This window comes from Gossypium raimondii, chromosome 8, assembly GCF_025698545.1.
Source record: "Gossypium raimondii isolate GPD5lz chromosome 8, ASM2569854v1, whole genome shotgun sequence".
In the NCBI taxonomy this organism is placed as follows: Eukaryota; Viridiplantae; Streptophyta; class Magnoliopsida; order Malvales; family Malvaceae; genus Gossypium; species Gossypium raimondii.
Genome location: NC_068572.1, coordinates 14447844 through 14457134, shown reverse-complemented (window position 1 = coordinate 14457134; position 9291 = coordinate 14447844). Strand labels below are relative to the sequence as shown.

The 9291-nt window shown below is 36.8% G+C and overlaps 1 non-coding gene across 1 annotated transcript; it reads left to right on the top strand.

The window, feature by feature from the left end:
- The first annotated feature begins 8548 nt into the window (after window positions 1–8548).
- Window positions 8549–8655, top strand: LOC128032250 (small nucleolar RNA R71). Its single transcript, XR_008188378.1, has one exon. It is a non-coding gene; the product is annotated as a small nucleolar RNA R71 (small nucleolar RNA).
- Window positions 8656–9291: the final 636 nt, after the last annotated feature.

Here is a 9291-nt window from a genome sequence, read left to right as displayed (position 1 = left end):
CCTAACGCATTGGGTGTGGTATATTCTTTCTCTAAAATAATAAGGGTCTTAATACGTAGCCTTTTAAGTTTTGCTAAGGATTACGTTTTTCCAAATTCTCGACCTTAAGACACTAATTAATTAACTAGGTACCAATTTTGGGCGTTACGAGGGTGCTAATCCTTCCTCGTACATAACTGACTCCCGGATCCGTTTTTCTAAAACTTATAGACCAAAGCCGTTTTTTTAGGTGATCCAATCACACCTTACTAAAAGATTGGTGGCAACTCCCAATTTTCATTTTTAAAAGTCGACAACCTAAAAATTTTGTTGTTTTCAAAAAATGGTTTGGACAATCCTTTTCTTCTTCTTTTTCAGGATCTTCAACTCGTTGCTGTAGAATAGAGTCTCCAGCTATTCGATAGAGGTCCCAATCTATGATTGTGCCTGGCTATAGCCTGTCTTCTTTACGTTTGCAAGAATTTTAGCTTTCAAGCACAGAATTGTTATCGTAAAGGGAAAGTAAGCTGGGCCAGAATGTGAACGTCTAACCGCACAATTTCGCATTTCCCTCAAGATAATTTTTCCCACATAAATGGTCTTCCCAGTTAAAATCGAATATAATAAGACCATTCGCTCTAATGAGATTGTAGTCCCATGTGAGCTAGGCATAAGGCTCAATCGAATGAAGTAGAACCATACCTTTCTGAGTGGTGTCAAATATTCTCTTTGACAAGTGTGGATTCCTTACTTTGACACAGTCCACTTAGAACCTGGAACTGTAAGTTCCTCGAGAATTTCTTGCAAATTTTTAGACTCTATATTGCTCATCAAGGCGGAATATTATTCGTTTTTGAAACCAGGCAATTCAAAGAACTCATTAATAGCGTTTGAAGTTATTGGTACCTTGATTCCACGAACTGGAACTTCTGTCAACTGGCTTGAGGTTAAATTTGCATAGAATTTTCACACTAACTCCTCATCCACACTAGGTCTCTTCTCACAAAACAACTCCCAATTGAGAGTTTCAGCAAGCTGACGAATACGCGCCATAAAACCAATATAGTTGCTTTCTTTCAATGTGAAACCTTTCTCTGGATACATCTGTTGATTCTTGAAGATACTCTCGTATCTTGCTTTGGCTTCTTCACAGTGGAACTTGTTTTGTGATTCGTCAATTTGGGCAGATGCACGAGTTCTCTTGCAAGGCATGATTAACCTGATCATAAGATGGTAACAATTATTTTCTCAAAAATTTAATTAATATAAAATATTAATAATTCAATAAATTGAAAAATTAGATAATAAAATTAAAATTTAGGAGAAAAATTGGTCCTACCACCTTTTTTGTAAAAATTAAGAGTTCTTAAGAAAAATAATTTTGAATCAAAAGATGGCAAATTAAATAGGTTGAGGGGTTTTTGGCTAAGGATGGGTGAAAGGGTGGTGTGCCGCTCGGGTATGCAAGGTAGCAGCGTGCAGCAAGGGATGGATGTGAGCAGCGTATGGATCGTTGAGCAGGCCTGGTGTGGGCGCTCACGGGGTGCTACTGACCGATCAGTTGGGCGATGCTATGGCTAGGGGATTATTAGGAGGTTTCGGCACTTAAAGGTTTTGGTATTTTTGGAGGGAATGGTGTATGAATGAAAAAAATAAGAATAGATGGGTGGAATTTATAGTGAAAGAAGTAGGAGCTAGAGTATAATTCTTAAAAATTCTAAGTTCTAATTCTACTCAAAGTAAATAACAATTAATAATTAATATAATGCATATTAATTTATTATTTTCTATTAATTTATTAAGATAAAAACTTATCGAATAAAATATGATTAAATTAAAACTAATCCTAACTATAAATAAAGTTGATAATAATTAATATATATTATAATAGATATAATTATATATTAATAATTATCATCTTTTCTTTTTTTATTGAACTAAAAACATTTATTCTAGATTTTTTGAAAATATTTACAAAATAGGCTTCTAATTTTAATATTTACAAAAGAGCAACCAAAATTTTAAAAATAATTCAATTAAGTTTAATGAAAATTCAAAATTGAGTTGCAACATAAAACTTGGATCAAAATTGACCATTTTATTTGAAAAACTAAAATTTATTTTGTCATTTAGGAATAATTTATTGGGAAATTATGTTAAAATCAATTCCCAAGAAAGATTGGAGAGGTCACAAGCGGTTCTGCTTATGTTCCAATCTCCTAGATAGAATTTATTTAAACATACTAATCCAAAAAATATATCCTAAATCATTTATTCAAATAGAAGAACAAGAAAAATTAAATATGTGATAAAATGAATGAGATTTGATTCCGTTCAATTTTATCTCCCCAGTAATATTTCAAGTGTTGAGCATTAACTCAAAAATTACCTCCCTTACCTTGAAGTTCAACAACTCTGTTTGGATAGACTCGATGAATCATAAATGGACCGGACCAACGTGATTTTAACTTACCTGGAAAGAACCTTAATATGGAATTGAATAACAAGACTAGCTGACCTGCTTCAAATTCTCGAACTCGAATGTGTTTGTCATGCCATTTCTTGAGTCTCTCCTTAAGTAATTTGGCATTATCGTATGAAGACATCCGAAATTCTTCTAACTCGTTAAGGTGAAGCATTCGTTTCTCTTTGGCACTTTTACGATCCAAGTTGAGTCGTTGGAGAGCCTAGTAAGCTTTGTGTTTTAACTCCAAGGTAGATGGCAGGCTTTCCCAAAGACTAACCTATAGGGTGACATCCCTAAAGGTGTCTTGTATGCTGTCCTATAAGCCCATATAGCATCATCCAGTCTTTTGGACCAATCTCGTCGGTTCGGGCAAACTAGCTTCTCAAGTATGCCTTTGGTCTCCTTGTTTGCCAATTCAGCTTTCCCATTCGTCTGTGGATGGTAAGTTGTAGCGACCTTATGTTTCACTCCATGTTTATCTAATAACCATTTCAACCACTTGTTCACAAAATGGGACCCTTCATTACTGATGACGGCTCTTGGGGTTCCAAACCTTGTGAACACATGTTTCTACAAAAACTTCATTTCAACCTTAGCATTGTTTATCGAATATGCCTCTGCCTCAACCCACTTAGACACATAGTCTACTGCAACTAATATGTACTTATGACCAAAAGACGGAAGGAAAGGACCGAGAAAGTTAATACCCCAAACATTAAATAATTCTACCTCAATGATGTTTATTCGAGGCATCTCATTTCTGTTGGTGACATTTCTGACCCTTTGACATCAATCACAACTCTTTACGTAAGCATATGCATCTTTGAATAGTGTTTGCCAAAAGAATTCGGCTTGCAATACCTTGGCTACAGTACGTGTTCCTCTGAAGTGTCCCCCACTCGGAGCTGAGTGACAATGGTATAAAATCTTATCTACTTCATCTTCTGCCACGCATCTCTTGATCATTTGATTTGCACACTTTTTAAACAAATATGATTCTTCCCAAAAATAGTACTTCACATCGTGAAGAAACTTTTTCTTTTAATGATACGTCTTATCAATCGGCATCAAACCACAAGCTAAAAAGTTAGCAATATCAGCAAACCAAGGGGTATTATGGACATGATTTACCTTTAGTACGTGTTCATCTGGGAACGTCTCTCGAATTGGTATAAGAGGAGAGTTCCCTTCTTGTGGCCCCAATCTGGACAAGTGGTCTGCTACTTGGTTTTCCACTCCCTTTCGATCTTGAATTTCTAGATCGAACTCTTGAAGTAGAAGTACCCATCAGATCAGTCTCGGCTTAGCGTCTTTCTTGGCAAGTGAATACTTAATTGTCGAGTGGTTCGTATAAACAGTCACTTTGGTACCTATAAGATAAGATCGAAACTTGCCAAAAGAAAACACAATAGCAAGTAACTTTTTTTCTGTTATCGTGTGATTTAGTTGAGCTCCTGTCAAAGTCCGACTCGCATAGTAGATGAGATGAAAAGCTTTATTCCTTCGCTAACCCATGACAGCTTCGATCACGAAGTCACTTGCATCACACATCAATTCAAATGGCAAATTCCAGTCTGGTGTGACTATTATGGGTGCCGAGACTAACCAACTCTTCAAATCATTGAAAGCTCTTAAGCAGTCCTCATCGAATTTAAAAGTCGTGTCCTTCTCCAATAATTTACATAAGGGTTTAACAACTTTAGAGAAGTCCTTGATGAATCTTCGATAGAAACCGGCATGGCACAAGAAGCTCCTAACACCTTTTACAAATATTGGGGTGGGAGTTTCTCAGTAACATCTACCTTTGCTTTATCTACCTCGATTCCATGTCTTGTTATCTGATACCCTAGAACAATACCTTATCGCACCATGAAATGACATTTTTCCCAATTAAATACAAGGTTTGTTTTTCCGCATCGCCTTAGTACCTTGGCTAGATTGGCTAGGCAATCATCATATGTATCTCCGAATACTGAAAAAGCATCCATAAAAACTTCCAAATATTTCTCAACCATGTCAGTAAAAATAGACATCATACATCTTTGAAATGTAGCAGGTGCATTACATAAACCGAATGGCATGCGCGCAAATGAAAATGTATCGTACAAGCAGGTGAATGTTGTCTTGTGCTAACCTTCTAGTGCTACTGTAATCTGATAAAACCCCGAGTATCCATCGAGCAAATAGTAATAGTCTCACCCTGTGAGTCTATCCAGCATCTGGTCCAAAAACGGAAAAGAAAAGTGATCTTTCCTAGTTTCCTTGTTCAGGTTCCGGTAATCGATGCAAATTCTCCATCCCGTAACCGTTCTAGTCAGTATCAACTCGTTATTCTCACTTTCAATGACTGTGATACCTCCTTTATTTGGCACGCACTGGGCTGGACTTACCCATGAACTATCTAAGATAGGGTAAATTATACTCGTATCTAACCACCTGATGATTTCTTTATTGACTACGTCCTTCATGATGGCTCAGTCTTCATTGTCCATCAATCATCCCTTTTTCATCATCTTCTAAGATAATCTTGTGCATGCATACAGATAGACTAATTCCATGAATATCGGCTATGGTCCATTCGATAGCCTTCTTGAATTGTTTCAACACCTGGATGAGTTTCTCTTCTTGCTCAGTTGTTAATTCTGCTGAAACAATCACCGACAGAGTAGAAGAGTTACCTAAATAAACATATTTCAAATATGATGGAAGTACCTTCAGTTCTAATTTAAGAGGCTCCTCGATTGACCCTTTTGGTTGGGCATTGTTGGATCTCTGGCACCCCTACGGCGCAGCGGAAAAATTTAAAAATCGGCGACCCTAACCACGGATCCATGTGTGAGGAACGAATCGGGGTGAAAAAGGTTACGAAATTACCTAATGTTTATTCTGATTAGACAGCAACTTCCCAACAACGTGTAGTCTGATCTACAGTCGAACCAAGCCGCAATCTATCGAGAATCTGACCTCTACGTAATCCACCCAGTTGACTACGAACAGAAGAAATCCCCAAAACAGTTTTGAAAGTGATTTTTCTTTGACAGCTGCTAGACCCAAGCAAAGGAAAAGCGGGATCCTTATAAATCTTTTTTTAGGGTTTTTTAGGAATTCAATAAATATAATAATATTTTAAACCAAAAATTATAATTACATTAATTATAATATAATTTCGGTAAACTATATATTTATTTGAATTCATATGCTAACCAAATTCATGTCCTCATTATGTGTACAACAACCTTGTAAGTAATGTGTTGAAAATTTGATTACCGAATTAAATTAATTGTATAATTAATTTAATTCAAGCGACCCCCAAAAAAACAATACCAACTATGGTTTATTCCGTTCATTTCAACTATAGGGTGTGACCCTGTAGGTTCTTGTAACGTTAGCAGTATTACTAGAACAATTACAATGTTACAAACAATGAGTGCCATCTAGCAATGCATCATTGCTACCTAAGTCACAAGAGATCATGATTCGACATAACCTTTTTTATGATTAACCTTTTATGCAATAATCCTTAAGTCATTTATCTCTGGATTGGACACAAGTCATGGAATAGTCACACTTGCATAGTCCATTCCATGTTCCTTGATATCTTAAACAGACTACGATATACAAATAAGTATGACATCTTATATCAACTTATTTGAGCATGGCCATGCATTTCTAGTCTCACTTAATCAAGTGGCCTAAGATATTACTCCCATTATGTAGGAGGAACTTATTCAATATCGACCAACCATATCCCTCTACGTCGATTGTGGTATATCCAACATCAGCCTTTATAGAACAACCAGTTATGGTGTACGTTTGACTGTATCAAGATATACTACTCACGATGTTGGGATTATGATGATCTCAAGTCTAAGGATCATATACATATTAATCACTATGAGTAATGTCGTGACAATTACATAATAATCCAAGAAACATACTCATAATGGGTCAGTCCAATATGTTGTTCTCTAACACATATATTCATGCATCGATTCTGACATTCCATATCAATGACAACTCTTTATCTTCAATCAACTGCATGTTAGTCTTAATGCATTATCGTTGTCCTATCCAACAATAATACTTGACTAAGGATCTTTTAAGAATAATCATATTATTCTCAGGACATTATTATAAAACAGTTTATTTATACACACAGAAAAGAAACTAAAATAATAATGGTAACGCCTTATATTAATAAACATGATAAATTAAGTATGTTATTACAACCATCTCATGATTGATCTTTGGGCATACTCTAACAGGCATAATCCCTTTTCTCTAACTCCAAAGATTCAAAGCGAGATTGCGTATCAAATCCCCTTTGATTAGCTTGTAACAAAGCTAAGTATCCATCCTCATCTTCTTTATTTGGAGGATCTGATGTGAAAATTTGTTCCAATAGGTCCTCAACATAGTTGAGTTCCTTCTCCATGATTAAATCCTCTAAATCAGACACTGCAGAACAATCATCAATTGTGTCAGGAAATCGTATGGACTTAAAAATGTTAAATGTTACCTGATCATCCTGAACATGCATAGTAAGCTTGCCCTTCTGCACATCAATAAGGGTCCTTTCGGTTGCTAAGAATGGTCTTCCTAGGATGATTGGCACCTATTTGTCTGCTTCAAAGTCTAGAATCACAAAGTTAGCAGGAAAGATAAATCTGTCTACACGTAACAATACGTCCTCAATTTTTCCTTTTGGGTGTGCTAAGGATCGATCTGATAATTGAACCTATCCCCAACTTCCTAAATATTGACATGGGCATCAAGTTGATACTCGCACCCAAGTCACATAGTTTCTTACCATAATATGTTGCTCCAATACTGCAAGGTATGGTAAAACATCCAGGATCCTTCAATTTTGGGGGTAGTTTGTCTTGAAGATATGCACTGCACTCCTTCATTAGGGCTACCGTCTCAAATTCTCCAAGCCTTCATTTTTTAGACAGGATATCCTTCATGAATTTGACGTAGTTTGGCATTTGTTCAAGTGCTTCAACCAACGGGATGTTGATATGAAGTTGCTTGAGTACGTCTAGGAACTTCTTGAATTGAATTTCTTGCTTTTGCTTCTGAAGTCTTTGAGGGTAGGGTGGTGGATGTTTCTTTACTAGAACTGGTTGATTCGTTTTCTGTGGCAATTCTGCATCTAATGGAGTTATTGGTTGATTAGAATTAGCTAGTTTAGAAGTTACCTTGTCGAATTTTATAGATTTAATTTTCGGTGAAACTGGAATTTCAACACTCAGTTGAACTTCCTCTGAGTCTTGAGCGTCAACTAGCTTCTTCTCAACTTCGACGAAATTGGGCTCTAAAGTCTTTCTGCTCCTCAATGTCAACGTTTTACAATGCTTCGCCCCTGGATTCCTCGGATTCTCCATATCACTAGGTAAAGCACCTTGTGGACGGTTTCTGAGTTCAGTTGCAAGCTGGCCCACTTGATTCTCCAAATTCCTTAGAGAGGCATCATTTTTCGCCATGTATGCCTTCAATAGATTCTCTAGGTTATTGGATGATTCAACTTGGGTTGGTTTTTGAGCTTGTTGGGAAAAACTAGGTGACTAGGTCGATCTAGGTTGGACATAATTGTTACTGGTTCCTGCCCTTTGGTTACTCCGGGAAAAATTCGGGTGGTTTCGCCATGATGGGTTATAGAAATTGGATTGCAGCCTTTGCCTTCCTCAATTTTGGTTCTAGTTACCCACGTAATACAGAAATTCTGGGTTCAATAGACATTTTTCGAACAAATATCCTTCCCCACAATAAACACAGGCTACATTTTCAAATTGATTCATTGGATGTGCTGCAAAACTATTACACCCATTAGTAGTAAGATTTTTTAACATTGAGGATATTGATGATACTTGAGATGCGAGTGAAGTAAGTGCGTCTACTTCATGTATTCCAACGACTCGTCCTCCTGACGCTGCTCGATTGGTTGGCCATTGATAATTGTTGCTGGCAATCCTCTCAATGATTTCATAAGCCTCATTATAAGACTTAAAAAGGAGAGCACCATTAGCAGAAGCGTCCACTACCATCCTCGTGTGAGCATTGAGACCATTATAAAATGTCTCAAGTTGTATGCAATGTAGGATTCTGTGATGAGGGCACTTCCGTAATAATTCTTTGTACCTTTCCCATGCCTCATACAATGACTCATCATCCATTTGTTGGAAAGCAATAATCCCGTTCCTCAACTTAGCATTCTTGCTAGGCGGGAAATACTTCATAAGGAATTTTTCTGCTAACTCTTGCCATGTTGAAATTGAGTTTGGTGGTAATGAGTTCAACCAAGCTCGAGCTCTGTCCCTTAATGAATATGGGAACAGCTTCAATTGTAATGCATCTTCGAGTACTCCAGCTAACTTGAAAGAATCGCTCACCTCCATAAACAGTCTTAAGCGTAGGTGAGGATCTTCGGTAGGCATTCCACTGAATTGGCCCACTGTCTAAAGCATCTGGAACATGAGTGGATTCAACTCAAACTGTTGTGCCTCAATTTCGGGTCTCCTCATACCTGAATTAAGATCATGAAATAATTGCATGGCATACTGTCTTAAAGCTCCATCCCTATCATCAGCAATAAGGATAGAATTTTGAAAAAGGTTTGCTCCGTTTCCTTGATTCAGATTTTCGAAGTTCATCTCTTCAGTCCTTCTCTAACTTACTTGTCTTCTTCGCTGCCAAAAAGTTTGTTCAATCTCAGGGTCTACAGGGAGTAAATTGATGATTCGATCAATACTCATAAACACTTAAAATAATCACAGAAAAATTAACTAAGTTAAAATTTGAACAGAAAAATAAACCAAAATTCAAAACTAACAACTTCACAAATA